The sequence below is a fragment of the Martes martes genome (genome assembly GCF_963455335.1).
Source record: "Martes martes genome assembly, chromosome: 14".
Lineage (NCBI taxonomy): Eukaryota > Metazoa > Chordata > Mammalia > Carnivora > Mustelidae > Martes > Martes martes.
Genome location: NC_137902.1, coordinates 10,245,379 through 10,268,077, shown reverse-complemented (window position 1 = coordinate 10,268,077; position 22,699 = coordinate 10,245,379).

The following is a 22,699-nucleotide window of genomic DNA, read 5'->3' as shown; positions in this document are numbered from 1 at the left end:
CGAGTGTTTTCCTGCGTTATCATTTTCACTTCCTCTGTTTTCTGTTCACTCTCCTGGCACATAAAAATTGGATTGTCGGCTGACTTATCCCCGGGGCACACCTTGTGTCTCCTCTAGGATGGTTTCATTTGATGTTTCTCGACAACGGCCAAGGACAGAAGAAAGTTTCTCATTAGGAAATTGCCTTGGGAGTGATGCAGAGCTCTGTTGGTTAAAGAAAATGTTAAGTGTGAAAACTACAGCCCCGTGTGACCACACGCGTGTATTCTCTTCAGACGTTTCGGAGTGTTAGTGATGTTGCGCCAACAAAACAAAATTGAGGATTTAATTCAGGGCTCTCTTTTCTTAGTGAAAAGGTTACTTATTGGGAGAGTGGTTCTGACTGACTTCGAGATTTAATGTGAAGAGAAAGCCTGCAGGGACCGGGCGAAGCCGGCCCTGAAGGTCGGCCGCCCGCCCGTGTCATTCAGCTCAAGTGGGGAGCTGACCCATTGGCTTATTGACCCCTGACCTGGGGGCCGAGACTTCCAGAACATCCTTCAGTGTGGCGGTCATGGTGGCGGCTTTTGTTTACCTTCAAGGAGGATGTTTTGAGACCCTATTGATAGGTAATGCTGATTTGTATGGAAACTTTTCAAGTTGAAATTCTCGGTGGGTTTTTGGCTGCTTCTAGAAATCTGAGCTAAAAGCAAGGCCTCTGCCCCCTGCCGCTTGGGTTTAATAACAAAACACAAAGCAACCATATAAACAGACCCTTTTTATCGACTGTAGGCCCCAACTTCTCCCTTCTCGAAACATGAGAACCGGGGCCTAGAACTTATACCATACGCAGAAACCAGATACCCTTAGAATCAGAAGTATCTCCAACACTAATTGGATTAAAAATCATGAAGCATACTCTCAGACTGGAGCATTCAAATCAAATTAGCCACCATCTTATTTTTTAAAAATAAAGAATTAGTGCCTTGTGTGTACATTATCATCACAAGTTAATGAGGGAGGGAGCATGACGACAGCCTCTCACATTACCAGAACGGAACTCGGATACCACAAAATGCTCCCTTCATTTTTTTTTTTTTTTTTCCGGGCAAAACAGAGCTGGAATCTTAAAGTGCCACCGCTTAATTCCCCACTGAGGTAGGATGATGGAACTCCTCACTTTGGGAATGAGAAAGGGGAGGAACAAAGAGGCGATGACAAGCCCGAGACCTCCCGGGGGTCTGGGGGCAGCACATATGGGTGTCCTCGCTGCCCAGTGTTTCCTCTCAGCTGGGGGGCAGTGTGGCGGTCACGCACTGGCCTGGTTCAACCAGAGCTCTGGGATCACCCTGGCCTCACCAGACTCTATGTTCCTCCTTAGCATCTCACAACCACCAGCCGATACAGGAAGAAAGAGAAGAGAAGCCACCAAGCAGAGTATTTCTGCTTCTAGTTTGATCATCGAAGAATGAGAAAGACCTTTGTTCTTGGGGTAACAGCCAGAGAAACGTGGCAAACATAAGAGTGGGATTTTCCATCAGGCTCCTTAAAAGCAGTGGGATGTAGGAGCACCCGATGGACTGAGGACCAGAGAAGTGGGTCTTTCCTAGGGAGCAGCTTGCTTCCCGGGGGAGGGAGCAGATTCTAGGTGAGAAGGTGGAGGAGGGTCCCCCACAAGTGGGGACACTGCAGGGACAAGAAGAGCTCAGCTGAGTCTGACAGGACCGTGGGGCTGGCGGGAAGGTGGGATCAGGAAGAGCCCCAAACGAATCACCCAGCCCATCATACGCTCTCGCATATTCTACCCCATTCGAGGAGGCACAGTGGGAGAAGAGCTGGAAAACAGGCCCCATGGTGCCTGGAGTCAGAAGCCCAGACAGATTTTAACCCACAAAGAACCACCAGCCTCTGGAATCCCAACGTAACCCCTTCTTAGCTCCAGTAGGGGCAGGATTGGGAAGGCGGGTCTATCAAAAGAAATGAAGATCACTTGGAGGTTTAAATAAGTGAGTAAATTTGAAAGACTGATTTTAGTAAAAGTTTTTGGAAGGGTGATTGTTAAAGCCGGGATAGTAGCAATGTGCTATGGGGTTTATGACGTATTTAGAAGTAAAACATAGGATATCATAGCACAAAAGGTGGGGCGCATAAATGTGAATTTACTCTTAAAATCTCATACTTGAAGTGGTATAACATTCATTCAGTGTATATTGTATTAAGGATGCAAATTACAGTCTTTGTGCAATCATTTGAAAAAAAAAAAAAAGAACAAATAAGCTAATCTCTCAATCTCTTTGAAAAGTGAAGAGATGTGCTGCCCAGATGTGCCTCCAGCATGCAGACACTCATTCCCCCAGTCCTGTAAGAGCTGGCTACCAGCTTCTTGCTGAATTTCTTTGTAGAATTGCCCTTGGCCCTGGAAAGCAGCCTCGCTCAAGGCTACATCGCTTTCCTGGGGCAGCCTACATCCTAGAGGTCCAGCCCCCATGCCTCAGTTGGAGAGAGTCCAGCTCCAGAGCTCCTGGTCGGATTGGCTAAGGCCTTCCTTGCAACTGGACCACAGTTTAGCTTCTCCCTTGGCCTCCTCCCTCCTCCCTTACCTCTTGAAGGTGTTGGTCCAGAGACCACTCCCAGGACAGCATGGCACACAGTCTGTGTGCTGGGGAAACTGACCTATGGAATTGGGCCCAGGAGGACGCCAAAGATGGGTCAGCTGCCAGAGCCTGCAATGAGGGCCTTGTCACCTGGGGTAGGTGTTTGCCACAGTGGTACCCTTGCTGAAATTTTCACTGGTGGTGAGTTAGGACTCTGTACTTGGGAGGAGAGTGCCCTGATGGAATGCTCAGGTGTTTAGAATTTCTTGGAAATTGTCATTAGAAACACTATAGAATGGCGGTCACTGCTGGAAATGTCCAGTGCAATAATGGGCCGGTGACAACTGAACTTCAATATAAAGCAGAGTATGGAGAGCAGAGAGCCTCTTTGGCAGCATATGAGGAGACCTTCCTCTTTTGCAACTGGAGGGCAGAGATGGCTCAGAGGCAGGCCCCCAACTGAGTTGGGGAGTAGAGGTACCCAAAGGAGCAGGGAAGTCTCAGTGGTGGCAGGTCTGCCACCTGTGGGGAAGTTGCAGGGGGAAGACAACTGGGTTGACATATGAAAACATTGTAAAGCCCAGATCCCCTGGAATTCTCCAGGCCTGAAAGAGTATCCTGCTCTTCTCTTTACAGGCTGTCAGCCTTCGCCTGAAGAAGACAAGGTCTGCTTTGCAAGACAATACGTGACCACTCTCTCCCACACCTCCCCTGGGTCCCTGTAAACCTCCTAGCTCCGCCCCCTTCCACCAGAACAGTAACTATGGGCCAGTCACAACATAATCTGGCCAGGGAAGCGTGGTCCTGCTGGTGGAGGAAAGGGAATATGGCCCTAAGGAGCTGTGGGACCCCGTCAACATGTCCCTGCAGGAGCCATGGGGGTGGTGAGGGTGCAGGGCAGTAGGAGATGAAATGTGGAATTGGGTAGAGGAAGTGTATCGATAGGGGAGCACTCTCCTTTGATGCAGCATTTAATATCCTGGCAAGGGACCCGGGAAATGGAGCTGGTGTCCTGTGAGGTTGGCTAAGTGAAGTCAAGATTTCCTGATCTGTCGTGGCAGATGGTGGAGGAAGGATCCAAAGGCTTGGAACAGTGGGCGAGCTACAGTGGATATACTATGTAAAGCCAGAGAACCCACCAACTTATATGTTCCACAGGAAGGCCTAGAATAACACTGCGTTTGCCAAAGCAAAAGAATGACCTTGAAGTTCAAGGTTGACACTTGACCCTGAAGGTCAATGCTGCTGGGGGAGATCATGATACAGAACTGGGCTCCCTGGTAGCAATGAGGGTGATAGAGGCCAGAAAATAGCACTTGTCATGAGGTGCAAGGAAAGTGTAATTATCTTCCTGAGCCCCAAGGTGGGGGATGAGACCCACAGAGAGCCATGGAAATGGTTAAAAGAAAGTTTGCATCCTCAGAGGAAAGATAGGCAGCCAACAAGGGTATTTGCACAATCTGTACAGTTGAAATAAATCAAGGATGGGCGCTCAGGAGGCTGAGGGCAGCCCTCCCAATATAGGCACCAGACCCTGTCTGCTTTCTCACTCGCAACAGACTCACCGGAAATGATTGGTTGATGGCTGATGATTGGAGATGGTTCTCCAGTCCTTCCCCCGAGGGCCCTACACCATCTACTTGACTCTCTGGACTCTGCTCACAGATTCTGAGGATTGCTAGACATAGGTTGTTGCTGACATTGCTATATGAGGACCTGAAACTTTATTGTGCTTCCCATTAGAGGGGGAATAGAAGGCCCACGTGATAAACAAGGTCCCAGTTAAGGACCAGTTCACACCAGGTTCATTGGGTCTATCAATCCACCCCATAGTTATTTGCCCAGTCTCTGAATATATCATTGGAATTGGCAAGTGGCAACTACCTCCTACACCCACCACATATACACGTTGGTCCTTTGGCCTGTGGGGTTGCGGTTATCAGAGTAAGGAAGGCCAGGTGGAAACCTCTGGAATTTCACCTCCTCACACCCTCACCCCAACCAACCAAGACAGTAAACCCAAATAAATGTTTCTTCTCAGGGGAAATTGTGGAGAACGAGAAAAACCTGAAGAATTCAGGGGATGGTGGTCCCACCTTATTTTCGTATAACTCAGCAGTTTGGTCCCTGCAAACCCTGATTGATCCTGGAAGATTAGTATGAACTCAAAAAGCAGTAGCCCCCTTCTCAGCTGTGAGGCTAGATGTGCTATTTTCACTAGAGAAGATTGCGTGGCCTCATGAACAGGGAATGGAGCCACGGATGAGGAGAATGTGTTCTCTTCCATCCTATCAGGAAGGAGAACCAGAAGCAGTCAGTATTCCCATGAGATAAACCATCATATATATTTATGATCTTGACCCCGTGTTATCTTAGCCCTCCCACCCTTGGTCATGATGTGTTCTGAAGGGATCTGAGCTATCTGGCCATTGCACAGAACATCATATTTGTCTGGTACATCAATGACATCATGTTAGTCAAAACAGATAAGCAAGAAAGGGATTTGGGAGGCTTTGGTTAAACACAGGAACTCCTGAGGGTGGGAGATAAACCCAGTAAAGATTTAGGGATCAACCACATCAGATCTGATTACATGATGTCATAAGAAACACTGGGGGTGGGGAAGGGGAAGAGAAGTGGATTAATGGAAAAGAGACCAGATGGAACTTTCCGGGGTGATGGAAATACTCTGTACTTTGACTGGAGGTGTGGATTACATCGGTATATATATCTGTCAGTACTCATCATGGTGCACACTTCAGGCTTGGGATTTTGCTGGCTGTAAATGCTTCATTGGAAAAGAAGAAACAAAGCCAAAAATTTAGTGCAGGAGCTCCATGTTTGGGGGGATTTAAGACGAACACTTTAACACCTTTCCACTCTTCCCACCCCCAGAGATAACACCTTTTTAAGGGAATGATTAAAGAAACTGTTTGGATAGAAATCTCAAGGCTTATACTGGGAGCCTTCCCAAAGGGAAGCCCCTCTTTGAACGAGTCTTCAACATTTACAAGGAATGAAGCAATCTCCTGCCCTGGCTCTACTCTAGTAAGGACTTCATTTGCAGAGTGGTTGGTACAGAGACCACAGGAGAAAGCAGGTATCTCTCCACCCGTGTGCCCCAGAAAAAGTTCAGCAAAGTCAACCACAGACTCTAGATTCAGGATGGGAAGGGTCACCAGGTGCAGAGAGAAGCAGGGTCACAGCTTCGGGCATTGAGATAGTGGTTCAAATCACAAGCATTGAAACCAAAGTGGGTTGTATTCAAATTCCATTTTGGCCACCTCATCACTGGGATTCTTGGCAGGTGTAATCCTCTTGAGTCTCCGTGTCTTGTTCTGTAAAAAGGAAACACTACCAGCTTCCTCACGGAGTTGTTTCTAGAGTTTAAAGCAAGAGTAAATGAGCACAGTGCTGGGTACTCCATTCATGGTCATCTTGGTGATCATTGTTTCTATGGAGGGTTGTGAGCTCCACAGTGGGTTCTGACAATACCATCTCAGAGGGCCCCATGGGCACACCAGTTTGGGTGGTGGTTGCTGAAACCAGAGCTGTTACACAGTACTGGTACCACAGAGAGACCATGAAAAGTGGGAGAAGAGAACTCATATAAAGACATCACATGGACTTCTGGGAAGTGTCATCCCACCACAAATGTCAAAGATGGCTGAAAGTCAGCTTTCATTTTGTTCAGAGCAAAGAGCTCAAGGAAAGTTGAGAGCAAATTCCACAGAAGTCTTCCTAGCCTTTCTTGCATCCATTTCCCCTGCTCACGATGATCTTTGTAATGAAGACGAAAGAATAGAATAGTTACCTCAAGAGTCAGAACAGACTAAAAATGTGTTGGCCTCGGGGGGGAACTCAGTTAATTTTGGGATGACTGATTCTCTAAAGCTTCAATTATGCAGAACCCAGCTTTGTAGCAACTCCTTGTATCTGGAATGTTTTTAGAAAATTTAGAAGTTCCCACAAGAGCTAGATCAGGAGTTAAAAGAGAAATATCAGAGTTGACTTACAAGATGCAGGAGGGAACCTGGCCAAGCTTACCTGTCTGTGCTTTAACCAAAGCTGTGTGACCTGCTTCCCCATCCCCACGGCATGGGGACCTCAGAGAGGCAAGCACAGCAGGCTCAGTGAGGGGTGTGGACAGCAGAAAGCAAAGGAGGCAGGAGAGAATCAGCACAGAGCTGACATCAGAAATCAAAGGGCCGCAGCCTGGAGCCATTCTGTGGGGAGGCAGGGGGCCTGTCTCTGATTCAGACGGTCTGAGTTCTAGGAGACCCTTTCTAGGTCAATAGCCCTGAAATACTCACCACACAGCTGACAACTCAGGCCTTTCTCTTGGGAATCAAATGCAAATGGATTTTGGCAGTCCACCACCACCCTTTCCAAGTAGTTCTAGCAAGGTCTGCATGCACCTGCCTCACAAAGATATATTTCGCATTATTGCAACAAGCAGAGTTGCAAAGTCCCTGGGAGAAATTTCTGTCCAGAAGCAATGCCAGCTGGGTGGTTAACATTACAGCTGAAGGCCAGAGAGGGAGGCCTGGCCATTCTCTGTGCCTCCAGTGGGGACTTGCAAATGGATGTCATCAGCACTGTGGTAGCCCGAATGACGGTCCCCAAAGAGCTCCAGGCCCGAATCCCTGAAACCTGTGCTTGTTACTCTTTACGGTGAAAGGGGCTCTGTTGATGTGATTGGGTGAAGGGTTTTGAGATGGTGAGATTATCCTGGATTACCTGGGTGGACCCTCAGAGAAATAACAAAGGTCCTTATAAGTCACATACAAGGAAGACATAAAGCGTAGAGAGAGATTAATCTCTAGAGAAGGAAAGAATGATGTGCCAACAGGAGCAGTGAGAGGGACGGAGGTGGGTCAGGACGCACTGAGCTGCTTGCTTTGAAGAGCCAAGAACCAAGGAATACAGGTGACCGCTAGAGGCTGACAAAGGCAAAGAAGAAATGATCTCCTGCTGGACCCAACCCTGCCGACACCTGGCCTTCAGCCCAGTGATTGGATTTTTAACTCCAATAGCTGCAAGACGGCTAGTGTTGAGCCATGGTACTCAAGTAAGTGGTAATTTGTTACAACACCAGCTGGACACGAATGCCACTACCTAGCACTTCATCCCTGAGAACACTCACAGGAGGGGTGGAAACATCTCCCCTTCAACTCAGATGCCCAGTCATAAACCGAGTTCTGTGTCTGCTTCCAGAAATGTTGGGAGGGGCCGGGGAGCCCAGTGCTGGACAGAGATGTGAAAAAATAATTCATGGCACATGCAGGAACAGATCCTTTATGAGAAACAGAGGGTGGAAACCAGGGTGGCATGACCTAGAAGATGTATAAATCAGTTTTTAAAATACAATCACTTCATACGAAGAATAAAGGAGAAACAAAATAAAACAAAAACAAATCAAAACAAAAAAAACCCCTCTTTGGTATCCAGATCTCTTAGGTGCCCAAATTTTCTACTTTCTTGGTTACTTTTTTTCTGCCTTTTTCTTCAATAGGTTGATTGAGGCATACTTCACCTACCATATCATTCACCGTATTAACGTGGATGGCAGTAGCTTGCAGTATATTGACAAAATTGTGTGACTGATCTCACTATCTAATTCCAGAACATTTTCATCACCTTAAAAAGAAAGCTTGTATCCATTAGCAGTCACTCCCCATCCCTAACCCCCTCTGTCAACCCCCAGCCCTAGGCAGCCACTAATCTACTTTCTGTTCCTGTAGATTTCCCTGTATGAGGCATTTCATCTAAATGGAATCATAATATGTGGCCTTTGCATCTGGCTTCCTTTGCTTAACATGACGCTTTCAATGTTCATCCGTGTTTATCAGTATCAGGACTTTGTTTCCTTTTTACAGACAAATCAATTGATGGACATTTGTGTTGTTTCTACTTTTTGGCTATAATAACACTGATAGGAACAGTCACATGCAAATTCTTGTGTGGACTTATATTTTCAGTTCTCTTGAGTCTATATCTAGGGATGGAATTGATGGGTCGCATGGTAATTTCATGTTTAGCTTTTTGAGGAACTGTCAAACTGTTTCATAAAGTTGCTACACCATCTTCTCTTCCCACCAGCAGGAGATGAGAGTTCCAGTTCCTCCACATCCTCATCGATACTTGTTCTTGTCTGTCTTTTTGATTATAGCCATCCTAGTGGGTTTGATGTGCTATCTGGTGATATTGGCTTGCCTTTCCCTAATGAGGCATAATCTTGAACATCCTTTCATGTGCTTATTTGTGTATCTTCTCTGGAGAAATATCTACTCAAATCTTTTGCCCATTTTTAAATTGGATTGTTTGTTGTTCGGTTATATGAGTTCCTTATATGTTCTGAATGTAAATTTGTCATTGGATATATAATTTTCAAACATTTCCTCCCATTGTATGGTTTGTTTGTTTGTTTTTTGCTTCCTGAGTATCCTTAGAAGCATAAAGGTTTTTCATTTTGATGAAGTCCAATTTGTCTATTTTGCTGTTGTTGCTTGTGCTTTCAGTGACATAATTAATAAGTCATTGTTTAACCTTAAGGCTATGAAGATTTACTCAAGTTTCCTTCTCAGAGTTTTATAGTTTTAGCTCTTCTGTTTTGGCCTGTGATCCATTTTAAGTCAATTTTTATGTATGGTGTGAGGTAGGGGCCCACCTTCATTTGCTTGCACTTGATATATAGTCCTCTCAGTGCCGTCTGTTGACAAGACTATTCTTGCCCCATTGAGTGGTCTTGGCACCCTTCTATGTTTGAATTCTCAATTTTGTTCCATTGAACTGTCTCTTCCTATGGTGGTAACACACTGTCTTCATTACTCTAAGTTTGCAGTAAGTTTTGAAATCAGGAAGTTTGAGTCCTCCAACTTTGTTCTCCCTTTTCAAGACCATTTTGGCTACTCTGGGTCCCTTGCATTTCCATATAAATTTTGGAACCAGCTTGTCAATTTGGGGGGAGAAAGACAGTTGGAGCTTTGATAAAGATTGCATTTAATCCATAGATCACTTTAAACAATATTGTCTTTTTAACAATATTGTCTTCCAACCCATGAACAAAGATGTCTTTCTATTCATTTAATTTTTTAAAATTATTTTAACCATGTTTTATAGTTTTCAGTATAAATCTTGTACTACTTTGGTTAAATTTATTTCTAAGCATTTTTTCCTTTTTGATAATTTTATCAATGGAGTTGTTTTCTTTTTAAAAACATTTTATTTGTTTATTTATTTATTTGAGAGAGAGTATGAGAGAAAAAGAACATGAGTGGGGAGGGGACAGATAGAGGGAGAGGGAGAAGCAGACTTTCTGCTGAGCAGGGAGCCCCCAGGACCCTGGGATCATGACCTGAGCTGAAGGCAGATACTTAACCAACTGAACCACCCAGGCACCCCTATAAGTGGAATTGTTTTCTTAATTTATTTTTGGATTGTTTGTTGATAGTGCATAGAAACACAATTCATTTTGTATATTGATCTTATATTCTGCAACTTTGCTGGAATTATTTATTAGTTTTAATAGTTTTTAAAACTTGGATTTCTGGGAATTTTCTATACATAAAATCATATCATCTGCAAATAAAGGTAGTTTTATGTCTTTCTTTGCAATCGGGATGCCTTTTATTTACAGTTCTTGGCTAATTTTCCTGGATAAAACCTCTAGCACAATGTTGACTCTAGGTGGCAAGAACAAATACCTTTGTCTCGTACCTGATCTTAGGAGGAAAACATTCAGTCTTCACCATTATGATAGATCTGGGCTGTTTTATAGATACCCTTTATCAGGCTTAGGCAGTTCCCTCTTATTACTAGCTTCTGAGTGTCCTTCAATTTATTTCCTTAAAAAACAAAATTATACTCAGCTCAGAGTTGTGTGGACTTCTGAGTTTGTCAAACATCCTGTACACTCCAAAAGGTGTGATTGTATTTGATACTCATAACGACAGCTCGAAGACGAAAAGAGAAATCATTCTGTTACATCCCATGTTTTAGGAGGCACGGGTCTATATAGAATACTCTGAAGTGTTTCCGTCCAAAATGGTTTAGGTTAAGTGCAAAGTGTAACTGCTCCAAAGGCTAATTCCTCTTCCTGACCCATTTCCCCCTGCCCAAACCCCAATTCCTCTGCCTGACCTTCCACCTGAGCCCTGAGGTGCCTCTCCCTGCTTATTCTCAGTTGACAGTTGAAAGCAACATATTCAATCTATAATCCTTCTAATGCTTACATCTCAAGCCTACTCCTGGTTTCCTTCCAAATTTTAGTTCATTTTCCTTTCCTCATTTCTATGGGTCTCCCTCCACTATACTCTTATTTCTGTATTTTTCAATTCCAGGGGAAGTCAACACCTGGTCTTTACAGAAGAGCAGAAAAAGGATCAAAGGGTCTTCACAGGGCTGCAGGGGGTTTGTTTGAAGCTACAGTGATGAACCCACTCTGTGTCCCTGCTGGACTAAAGGCTTCCCCATGGGGGTAGCTGGAAACCTACTGGACAGAGGTAGGACTCTGTCCTCAGGCCTCTCCTGAGGGCATGCTCCAGTGTGGCAACTGAAGGGGCTGCCTCTTTACTGGGTCCCTGGGGCTTCTGGGCCACATCACCCTCTTTCTCAGTGTCCTCTGTGCTCAGAGTGTGGCTGTCTCGGCCATGGCCAATGGCAGGGACCCCCAATTCACTATTCAGCTCACCCAGACATCCTGCCAGAAACTCTGAATAGATGTCCCTGGGTTTCCTGTATCTTGATTCTTTGGATGATTACTTGTCTCCAGAAGCCAAAACAATTCAGTCACCTTAAGCCCCAAGGCTTGGATCTGTGCATGAAGCAACTAGCTTCTCCTCAGAAGCCTCTGGAAACCCCTGACCGAAGTAGGTGTATCCCTCCTAAATCACCACCCCCCGTGCCCCCCCCCCCCGAGCTCTCAGAGCACAAGGGACTCCCTGGAGTCAAGTGATGATTCTTTGCTCGACTTAATCTCTTTATTATAGACTTTTGATCCTGAACAGGCTCCTGCAAGTAGGACAAGCAAAGATCTCACTATGTTTAGAGTCTCCTTGGAGGCCAATTTCTACAGTTTTCTCTGAGCACCAATACACCCCTCTTCTGATCAGAATCTCCAATCTCCTTTAAATAACAACTAATCTCCTTCTCTCTGAGCATATGACTCAGACTAGTCAGCATAATTTCAGTCTCTGGCGACAGTGATTGCTTCTGGGACTGGCTCATATCCTGAGTCCTTTCAGAATAAATCAGCTACTTATTCAGAAGCTAACAAGATAAGATGTGTTCTTTTTCTCCACAACCTTTCCCTGGAAGGACTTTGGGCTCTGGAGCTGCTGGCCACCATCTTGATGTGCCATATGTAGTCTACAAATGAAGTCCATATGAAGGAAGGAGAATAGAGCTGAGGGATAAAGACATTGTTCTGGATCAAGCCATGTCTAAACTCCATTTATGCCCTGAACTTTTAAATTCCATGAATAGATAAATTCTTTAGGCCTGAACCAATTTGGGTTAGATTTTCCATCATTTGCACCCAAAAGATTCCTATTGGACACAATCACTGTGCCTGTGGACATACGTAAGGCTCAGGCCCTGCTCCCCTCCTCCTCCCTGTACCAGACCAGTCTTCCTTCTCCATGATCTACATCTTTCCCATCCTTTGGAGTATTCCTCAAATGTTAACATGGAGCACCATCTGATTTCTCCTGTCCTTACAAACTGTCTTCTTGTGACATAATAAGATATATATTTGGCCTCTGCTCCTAGTTCCCAACATACAGCTCTTTAAACCTTTGTAACCTCCTGAGGGATAGGGGTGCTAGGAGCAACTCTTGTTCTAATATTTGGTCTTTGATCCTAGCTCCTGACACAGAGGTCTTAAATCTCTTAGAATTTTCTGAGTGATAGGAGCATCTTTTGTTCAAATGAGATGACTCTTAGTGGGCTCTAGGTATCTTTGGGGTGGGAGTTGATGACTAGAAAGACTCAGCCATATTTAGATGCTTGAAATTCTCAGCCCGACTCACGAGTGGGCCTCCGGGGAGAGGACAGGGGCTGGAGATTGAGTTGAATTTATCATACCTCCATAAGAATCCCTAAACTATGGTATTCCGAGAGTTTCCACACTGATGAACACATCTACACATTGGGAAGGTGGCACACGCCACCTCCACAGAGACAGAAGCTCCCAGGCTTGGAAACTTCCAGACCTTGCCCTGTATATTGCTTTATATGGCTGTTCATCTATATCCTTCACTATATCCTTTCTAATAAACTGGTAAATGTGTGTTCCCTAAGGTTCTGAGTTGTTACAGCAAATTACTGAACCTGAGGAAGAGGTCATGGGAACTCTGATTTATGGCCAGTCAAAAGCCCAGATGACAGCTTGGGACTGGCATCCAAAGTGGGGGCAGTCTTGTGGGACAGAGTCCTTAATGTGCGGGGTCTTTACTGACTCTGGGAAGGCAGTGTCAGAACTAAATTTAGGACACTCAGCTATTGTCCACAGAGCTTGAGAATTGGCTCATGGTGGGGAAAGCCTATGTGTTTGAGATTAGAAGCATCATGTGGTTGGGGCACCGGGGTGGCTCAGTGAGTTAAAGCCTCTGCCTTTGGCTCAGGTCATGATCTCAGGGTCCTGGGATCAAGCCCTGCATGGGGCTCCCTGCTTAGTGGGGAGCCTGCTTCCCTCCCTCTCTCTCTGCCTGTCTCTCTGCCTACTTGTGATCTTTGTCTGTCAAATAAATAAATAAAATCTTAAAAAAAAACAAGTGTCGTGAGGTTTCCCTTCACTTCTCCAAATGGTTGGGATTATAACCTATAACTCTGAATCAAACCCATACTTCAAAGGGGTCCTTAGAGACCTCTTAGAGGTCTTCTCGACCCCAAACCTCATGACCTTCTTTAAGCGTAGAAACCAGGGCTTGTCTCTCTTGGATCTGCATCCCACCCCCACCCCCAGTAGGTCATTAGAACGAGTTCTGAGGAGCTGTGGGCTTTACAGAATCAATAATCACACCATGTTGTCCCAATGGTTACCACAGGAAGGGTCGGGTGTTGGGTAATGAGCAGGATTTCTGTATTTTATTTTCATATTATTGTTATTTGAGTCTTTAACCATAACTATTTATTTTAAAGCATTTATTTTGCAAAGAAAACCCTTAGTGGGAATAATTGAGGAGGGGTGGTGAATTGGCCAACCCTCTGCACAGCTTTCATAATCCCCTTGAACCCATGTCTTCTGTGGGAATGCCTCACTTGGTGCTTCAAGCAAAGACCCAAGCACCCATCCAGGGCCTTGACCTTGTGTGGGAAGAACTGTGCCCTGAAACACAGGCACAGACACATGGCTTCATGAACATTTGATCCCCCAGAAAATCCACCGCCCCAGCATCCTGGGCGCTGCCCAGGCTCTTCAAATTCAAGGGCAAATAAAATATAGAAGTAAATATTGTACTCCCAAGCAATAGAATGCCTAGCAACCAAGAACAAAGGAGAGCTCAAGGAAGAGTGTTGACTTTCTCAGGTCCTTGTGTGCAAACTGCAGTAAAAGTCTTTTTCTGTGTGGATAATGCATTTTGAGTGTTAAATTACAGAAGGTATATGGGACACTAAGGCCAAAACCCACCAGAGAGTTGTGTGTAGGGCCCACCCTGGAGGAGAGGTCAGGGGTCACCCTGGCCTGCCTGGCATTGACCAGGGTGGGTGGGTGGGGGAGGTCTCCCCATTCATTTGGGTACTGGGACCTTGGGACCAGGGCCCTTACATGATGGTGGTACAATACAGTGCCATACACAGTGCAAAAGAAAATGCTAAGTCACAGAATAAATGTAAGAGTTCTGATGCTTTTTTCTCATCATCATTTCAATGCTTTGTTAGAAATAATGACTATAAAGCATATTACCTTGTTCTTATTAAATTTCTATGATATGAAACTGATTTAACAAACTCCCTGATGGTCTCAAGAGGCTCTTTTTCATTTGGTCTCTGTCCTCATGTTTTAATGCCCCTTCTCCATCAGGACCCTAGGCACATGTGTGGATTGACTTTTGGAAATCTAGGATTATTTAGGTTATACTGAAAACAGAGGAGAGGCAAGAAAAAAGAAAAAAAAAAACAGTGGTGGTATTTTTATAGGATCCATGAGAAATCTTGCTGGCCATTAAGTTTTGCCCCTATGAGACCCCCAGCTGGATGGGATGGGATGAAACTGCCCCACCAAGAAAGCACACATTTCCCTAGTGTCTAACTGACTCCAGAGAACTTCTAAAGATTCAAGGTGAGAGGTAGAGAAAGGGTTGTTGTCATTGTCTGTTACCATGGCAACTCTAGCCAGGATTTGGCATTGCTAGGATTTTTCCAACAGATTTTGAAGACTGCTAACCCTAGGTCAGCGTGAATGGGAATGTGGATTTACAGGTATACAGCTGCTCCCTGGCATGGCTTCCCTAGAGAAGAAAGAAGGGAGATCTCCAGGGCCAAAGCCAGTAACAAATGTGGAGGAAAGATAGAGGGACCACTGACAACTCACTCTACTCAACAGGCTTCCCCCTCACCCCTGCCATGGCGGGCGCAGGAGACATCTGGGTCCCAAGAACTCACACGTCTAAGAAAAAGAGTGCAAAGCGTTCATAGTTTATGACCTGCAACCCCACCTCTAGAAATTTCTTCTAAGAAAAAGCCAACGTTTGCACAAAGATTTATTTTGTTTGAGGACGTCCCTTGCAGCATTATTTATAGCAATAAAAAGGGTGGGGAGGATTACCTTCAGGTTCAACAATACGAGATTGGTTTAATAAATTATAGCTCAGCCCTGCAAGGCAACACGAAATATCCATTCCAAACACGTTGTGGAAAAATAGCCAATGATGTAGGAACTTTACAGATGGCCACAAGACATTAAGTGGGGAAAAAGGAAAGGTGGTAATGTTAGTAGGACGTCAATCTCATGTTTAAAAAATGAAAGGAAAAAGGAAAGGAGGGAGGGAATGAGAAGTCCATACATAGAAAAGTTTTTCAGAAGACACACATTTGTAGTTTCATCACCAAGGGACTGGATTTTTGCCTTTTTTCCCCCAAAATTTTTATGACAAGCTTCATCCATTTACAGTTTTAAAATTTTATAATAATAGTAGTAAACATAACAGAGGGGCAGGGGGAAGGGAGAAGAATGGCATGGGGTGGGGAGGAGGAGAAGGCGAGCCTCTCAGAAGAAACTGCGAGAAGGGAAGAAAAAGAAGATCGTTGACCGATCAAGGCTGATGGGACCAGAAAGCCCTTCTACAAGGTTCATGAGGGGTTAAAACAATTCTTGTACAAGAGTAGAGAAGGAAACAAAACGAAGATTTAGAAGGTCTAAGCAATAATCTAAGAAGCTGTTGGCATAGACACATGCCAACAAATGTCTCAAGCCCCAGATGGCTATGGAGAGAGTGTGGCTCCCTAAGACGCACTTCATAACTGACCTTGACTTTGTAGGTTGTGAAGGATTATAAATAATTCATCATACTGCAGAAAGAAATTTGTGTGATTTTCTTGAATGCTCATTAATCCGTCAGAGCCCGGCCTCAAGCTTCCCGTGAGTCTCTTAGTTCACAAGGGCCCGGCGCAGGGCCTCCTGCTCATGACGGAAGTGATGACAAAGCTGAGAAGCGGGAAGTTTTCACTCCAGTCAGAGCGCACGCTCTGCAGTCCGCTGACAGAGAAAGACTTGCAGCTCTTGATGACAGGTACTGGCTGGTGCAGGGGGAAACCTTAAAGGCACACGTTTCTCAGGGGAAAGTTAGCCAGTGTGGTCTGTCAGCAGGGGCGGTGGTGACATCCCACCTGTTGTCCCTGTCCCCAGTTCTGCGCTGTTGCTGTGGCTCTCGGGGTGGGCACATGGGTGGGAGGATCTGCCAGGGCGGGGAGAGTCTCCCATACCCCATCCAGCAGGACTTACTGTCCCCTCTAAGCCCTGCCATGTCACAGGAGGCCGGCAGGCATGGGGAACATAGTGTCCCACACCCCTCACAGACCTTAGGTGATGGGACACCCTCGGTTAATTCTCAATTGTCCAGGGCTGTTTGTGTTTTCAGAATCTCCGACTGCTTTCCTCTCTCTGGACTCGGGTCACCTGTGCTGCCTACAAGCATTTCCCCACGTCACGGCTGGGGGGAAATTTGAAACAACCACAAGTATGGGCCTTTCCGGTCACTGGCACGCTAAGTACCCAACACACGCCTGCTCCGTCCTGGTATTTGTGGAGTGAGTATGTATTGAGTGACTACTCTGCACCCCAGCTTATTCTAGGCACCGAAGAGAGACCTGTGAACACAGCAATGCTTACCTTCCAGGTAATAAGTAAGAAAAATAAGTAAAATGTAGAGTGTGCCAGGTAGGCTAGTGCTAAGAAAAAGGAAGTAGCCAATGGAAACAGGAAGCACAGGACGTTGCAACTTAGATATGTGGCTGGGGAAGGCCCCACTAAGATGGCATTTGTGTAGAGAAGTGAAGGAGATGAGGGAGTGAAGCTGGCAAGAATCTGGAGAAACAGAATTTTAAGTACGGAAACAGCAAGTACAAAGGCCCTGGGGTGGTTTGTTCTTGACATGATTTAGGCAGTGTTTTGGGATGGTTTTTCTTGACATGATTAAGGCAGTGTTTCCCAGCTTTTTTTAAATTATCACCCTCCTAAGGAGCCTTTATAGAGTTTTAAAAAATTGCTCCCCTAGTGAAAATTTAAAACCACAGATATAGATAGATAGATAGATAGATAGACCTGTTTAGGTACTGTATGTATACCTACACTTTATAAATAAAAACAGTAACATTTTTTTTGCTCACAAGAGCCAATTTTTGTGTCCTGGGGGGGGGGGGGCGGCGGGCAGCATCATCCCCATAGAGATGCAAGACTGGACTCAGCAAGGCCAGTGGGTCTGGCGCAGAGGGAGGGAGAACATCCGGGAGGCGAGGGGCGGGCCCAGCTCAGACAGGGCCTTGTCGGTCATCATCTGCACCTTTTGTTCCAATAGAGCCAGAGAGTCATTGGTGAGTTTTAACTGATGAATGACATGGTCTGACTTACATTCTACTACAACTGCTCTGGCCATCGTGGAAAAATATGTGGGAATGAATGACAACAACCATAAAGATCTTAATAAAGGTCATAGTAGAGGAGGAAAGGGACATCTCCTTCTCCCTATTCCTTCCCTCCCTTCTCTCCTTCCTTTCTCCTTCCTTCTTTACTGACCCCCACCCTTCATCTCTCATTCCTCCTGTAAATATCTACTGAGCACCAGTTCGGGGCAGGGGAACAAGACAGGTCAGTGCCCTCTGTGCTGAGTGGGAATAAAGGTGTCCACAGGACATTGCTGGAGCACAGAGAAAGGAACACCCACTCAGTGGGGAATGGAGGAGGGGGATGGCTTCCCAGGGAACAAGACATCTGAAGCCAAGTACTGAAGGAGGAGTAGGGCTTGGCCAGGACAATGTCTCCGGGAGAGCAGGCAGCATGGCTGAAGCCAGAGGCAAGGTCAGGGGCAGAGGCAGGACGTTCCAGTAGTTGTGCTTCGTCAGAGGGAGCACAGGGAGGCAGGGAGGTGGCAGAGAGGCTTGACTGGATGCCAGGTACAGCCAGGTCTTGAGGGGCCTTACACACCACATTTAAGATCTTGGATTTAGTCCTGTAGCTGGGGAGCATGGAAGGGTTTTGAGTCCCATGACTTCAGAGCACTCTCACTGGCGACCTCCTATAGAAAGTGGATCTGAGGGAGCATAAACAGAGGCAAATGGGGGCCAGGATGCACTAAAGAGTTCAGGCAAGAGATACAAAGGGCCTGGGGTAGGACCCCCAGAGTTCATGCCCTATCCTCTCTAATCACTCTCATTATTCATTGGACTCTCGGGCTACAAGATGGAGTTAGAAACAGCCCAGTATCTGGAAAACCCAAGTCTGTTCCAATATGGTTATAACTGGATAGACGATCAACACAGACATCACTGTCAGCCACTCTCTCTCCTTTCCACTGTGGACACCGTTTCCAAAACTCCCCTGCACATTTTAAAGAATGATAAAGCCAGAGAGAGGGAGGTCACAGACAGAACTCTCCCAGGGGCCTGGGCAGGAGGGTCAGGCCCATTTCCCCTGGGGATCTCTGTGAAAGGTCCCTTGGCATAGGGATGCTTCTCTCTAAGAATGGAATGTTCTGTGTAGCACTATTAACTCTAATACAGGCGGTTCAGGAGCCCAGTCTGAACACCTTCCAATCTGTCTGCCTGTCTGCTCTCCTCTTTTTCATTAACTTTAACTACACTTGGGCAGATCCAGGAGGATAAATTAAGAACAGAGCACAAAAGGACCTGCATCCAGAGCAAGGACTGACGGTCCTTCTGGGGCCAGAGCCCATGAGCAAAATTGCTTCTGCTCATCATTTTTCATTTTCTAGCAGCCCTGTCTTCTCCAGTTTCTCAATCCTAGGAGGAGCCAGTAGCAAGAATGTTCCAGTGTCCAAGTTTCCGTGTTGGAGGAAGACAAGGCCTGGTGGCAGACCCCTTCCCACCACCTATTACTGGAGGGAAAGGATGACAATGCTGACAATTGACCCTCTCTCCAAAGAGAATGGAGTTTAAGCCACCAGAGCCCTAGATGGCTGCTTTCAGCAAAGCTGATCATGGGTGAGAAAGGGCTTTGCAGAAGCCTAGCTGCCTGGGGAGGTTTCTTAACACTTGCAATGCGAGGTCTGCAGGGACGGCTTGTGCCTGGGTCCGCCTGCGGGGCTGTTTTACCCAGATAGACATGTCTCACCCATGGCAGTGAAGGTGGTTGCCTGGCGGCCACACTTGCTATTTAAGAAGCCAACCTCAGAGGCTGAGGAGAATGCCTAGATGTCCCCAATCATTGTTAATGCCCATCTCTTGCCCAATTCCTGTTGCCCCTCTGGGGACTGATGCTCTATATAGGAAAGGCATACACTACTGTGGTTAAAGGGCTGGCTTTGTGGACAGAGCCATACTGGGTTTTATCTTGGTTCCCACCTAATAAGATATTATACAGTACTGCACTGAACCACGTTATCTACTGTGTATTACACCACACTCTCCCATGCCACGCTGCACAACCCCGCCCTCCGCTCTCTGCACTGTGCTGCATTACTCTACAGCTGGCAGAGTGCCGGGCACTAAGTAAGTACAGAACAAAGGGTAGTTACTACCTGGATGTACTAAGCCCACCCCACCTGTCCATCTGGCAAACCTCCCTCACGCCCCTGTCTCTGCTTTCCCGGCTCCATTCAGACCCTCATTCTCCTGTCCTCCCTCTGGGTCTTACACAAAACCCCACTGTAGCAATGATTGCCGTGGGTTTTTATTGTGTCCTAGCTCCTTGATGCTAAGCACTGTATGTAGCCTTTTGTCACCAGTGCTGATCACAGAGCCTGGCCAAGGGGGACCCTCCATAGTGCTGGAAGGAGGCAGGATGTTGCTCATGGGCTTCTCCACCCAGGGAGGACCTTATTACGTCATCGTAGGCCCAGAACCTCCCGCCACTGAAGACTTCCTCATTTCTGTTGGGTATGTCCCCAACCTGCCCCATTTTGGCGCAAAGGCCAAATGGTTAACTCACAGTTTACCTCTTTCCGCTTTCAGGGACTGCCCCTTCTTCCCAGTGGAAATTGTCTGGCATGTGCACACGGCCGTAGCTTCCCCTTCACATGTTTATGGGCTGATATCTACATTCCCTGGGTCATCATCGTTCCAGACCCAAAGACCAGTCTGTCTTGCCTGCTAGTCCTCATGCACACCTCAGCCTCTCAATTATTTTTATCCCTCTCCCTGGCCCTGCTCCAGCCCCGGCTGTCTTCCTTGGCGGGGCAGGGGCGGGGGCGGCGAGCTCGTTCGCCCACTTGAGTCCAGGTGTGAGCCTTGCACCCAGGCGGGCTCGCCTGCTGGGCTGATGCTGCCTGATGCCCCCTTCTCCTCCCCTCCTCCTCTTCCTTCACCTCCTCCCTGCTGCTCTCCAGAGCCCAGCCCCACACAGAACCTTAGAGGCAGCCATTTCAGGTGATTTCTGAGAACCCTCATTGGAAAAAGCCTTGCAACCATCCAGCAGTGCTGATCTTATGTGAGCCAGCACAAATCCGAAATTAAACTAAGCAAATGGCACTAATCCCATCATGGTCGTCAAACCTAGCCCATTACAGGAGGCAGTTCGGAGGGTGGGAGGCTGAGTTTCTGGCTTGTGTGAGGGAGGCCCCAGAGATCAGGTTGACACAAGATCAGGTTCACTGGGGATAAGAACGGGCAGTTACAATTACAGGTGCTGTTTACATACTTTGCCCCTTGCCCTTGACACAGTCCAGAAGGAGTCCCAGGTGCCCTGCTCCACACCTCTCAGGGTTAGCCACAAACCCTGGGAGACAAGAAAAGCCACTCCCACCCCGAAAGAAAGACGGGGCCCATGCAATGTCCCATTTGGGCACCTCTGCAGGCCAGATGCCCTTGAAAGGGCTTTCTTTCTTTTCCTTTTCTTCTTTTTTTGTCTTTCTTTTCAATACTGTTTTTACAAGGTGGAACTTCTCTGCGTCACGAAAGAAAACCAACTCTCCCGCTGTTTTTAGCCTCTTTAAAAACAGAGGTATTGGTACAATCCCCAGTCTTTGAAACAAATTTCCCGTAGTTTTTCAGGGATGGCCAGGGGATTTGGACCTGAAGAAGTGGCCCTTTCGTCCAGTGCAGGAAAACAACCAGGCTTGCTCGTTCCGTACGGATGTCATACTTGCCCTTAGCACCTGTTGCAGGCCCCAAAGCCACGGTGGGGGACGGCTGCGGATCTGGCAGAGCCACCCACAGTCTACGAACAATCTGTTAAGTCCCACAACAGGGGTTTGCCGATTGATACTGTGTTTCTGGGTGTCCGGGAGCGGGGCATTTTCTCCCGAACTGCGCAACCATGGCCACAGGCAACAAGACAATGGGTGTGAGCACCTTGCATGAGAATTTACAGAAATCTTCCCAACCCTCCACCTCGGTGCACCTGAGCAGTGCTGTTGGTGAAACTGGGGACCAAGAAGAGAAGGGTGTCTAGGATTCAGAGCTCTGGGTACACACGCTAAGGAGGCAGTAAAGAAGGGCGAGGTACGGGGTAATTTGCTGGATGCTACCAGGGCTGCACTCCCCGAGAGCTGGCAGGCTAACAGATCGCAGCCAAAGCTGCAGCCCTCACGTTTTCTGACTTGAGAGATAATGAAGCAGTAAAAGCAGCGGAGGCCGCCAGCAAGGATTCGGCCCCGTGGGGCTCTCGGGGCCAGAGCAGCTGCCCGCAGGCTCCCGCTCGGGGTGCAAGCAGGGACGGCAGGACTCAAACAGACCAGCAGCACGGAGGACCGAATTCCCTCCTCTGGGGCCACTAGCACCTTGGTTCCCAGCGCTGTCACCGAGGCCGTCCTCTGCCAGGCCAGCCCATATGGTCGAGCAGTTGTCGCCAGAGACAAGGAGCATAAATAAACCCTGGGAGTACAGATGGGAGGCTGGCCAGGCTGGCTCCACTTCCTGACCTCATCGCGGGGGGGTCCGTGTGGAAGCCCTGGGAGGCACCTTCACCATTTTCCAGGCCAACGACTTCATTTGTCAGACGAGAAACGGCCCCTCCCCTTCCAGAGGTTAAGGGACTTGCCAAAAGTCACACAGGGAGTCAACCATAAAGCAAGAAAATGTGGTGGCTAGGGACAGAACACGTCTCTATTACCCTTGGCTTTGGGAAATCCCTAAAGCTCTCAGTTTCCCCATCAAGCCGCGAGTGTGAGGTTAGTGTCTTCCGGGGTAGGTTCTCGGGACAAAGGCAAATGTGGGCAAAGCCCACTGCCTCTTTCCTAGTAACTGTCATGGATGTTGTGGGTGTCCATTGTTCTCGTGGCTGCTGGTAGCTGGCAATGGATCTCAGGGTCTCCTCTGCCCAGGACAGGGCTATCGTGAGACAGATACAATCATGTGAACCATGGTCCGCATCCCGGCTTCCAGTTGTGTGACTTCAGACAAGTTACTTACCCTTTCTGAGCTCTCATTGTTCTCATCTATGAAGTGGGAGCAGGACACGGCCATTCACAGGCTGTGAGGATCAGCGGCAAGGGGAGGACAGAGGGGGGGAC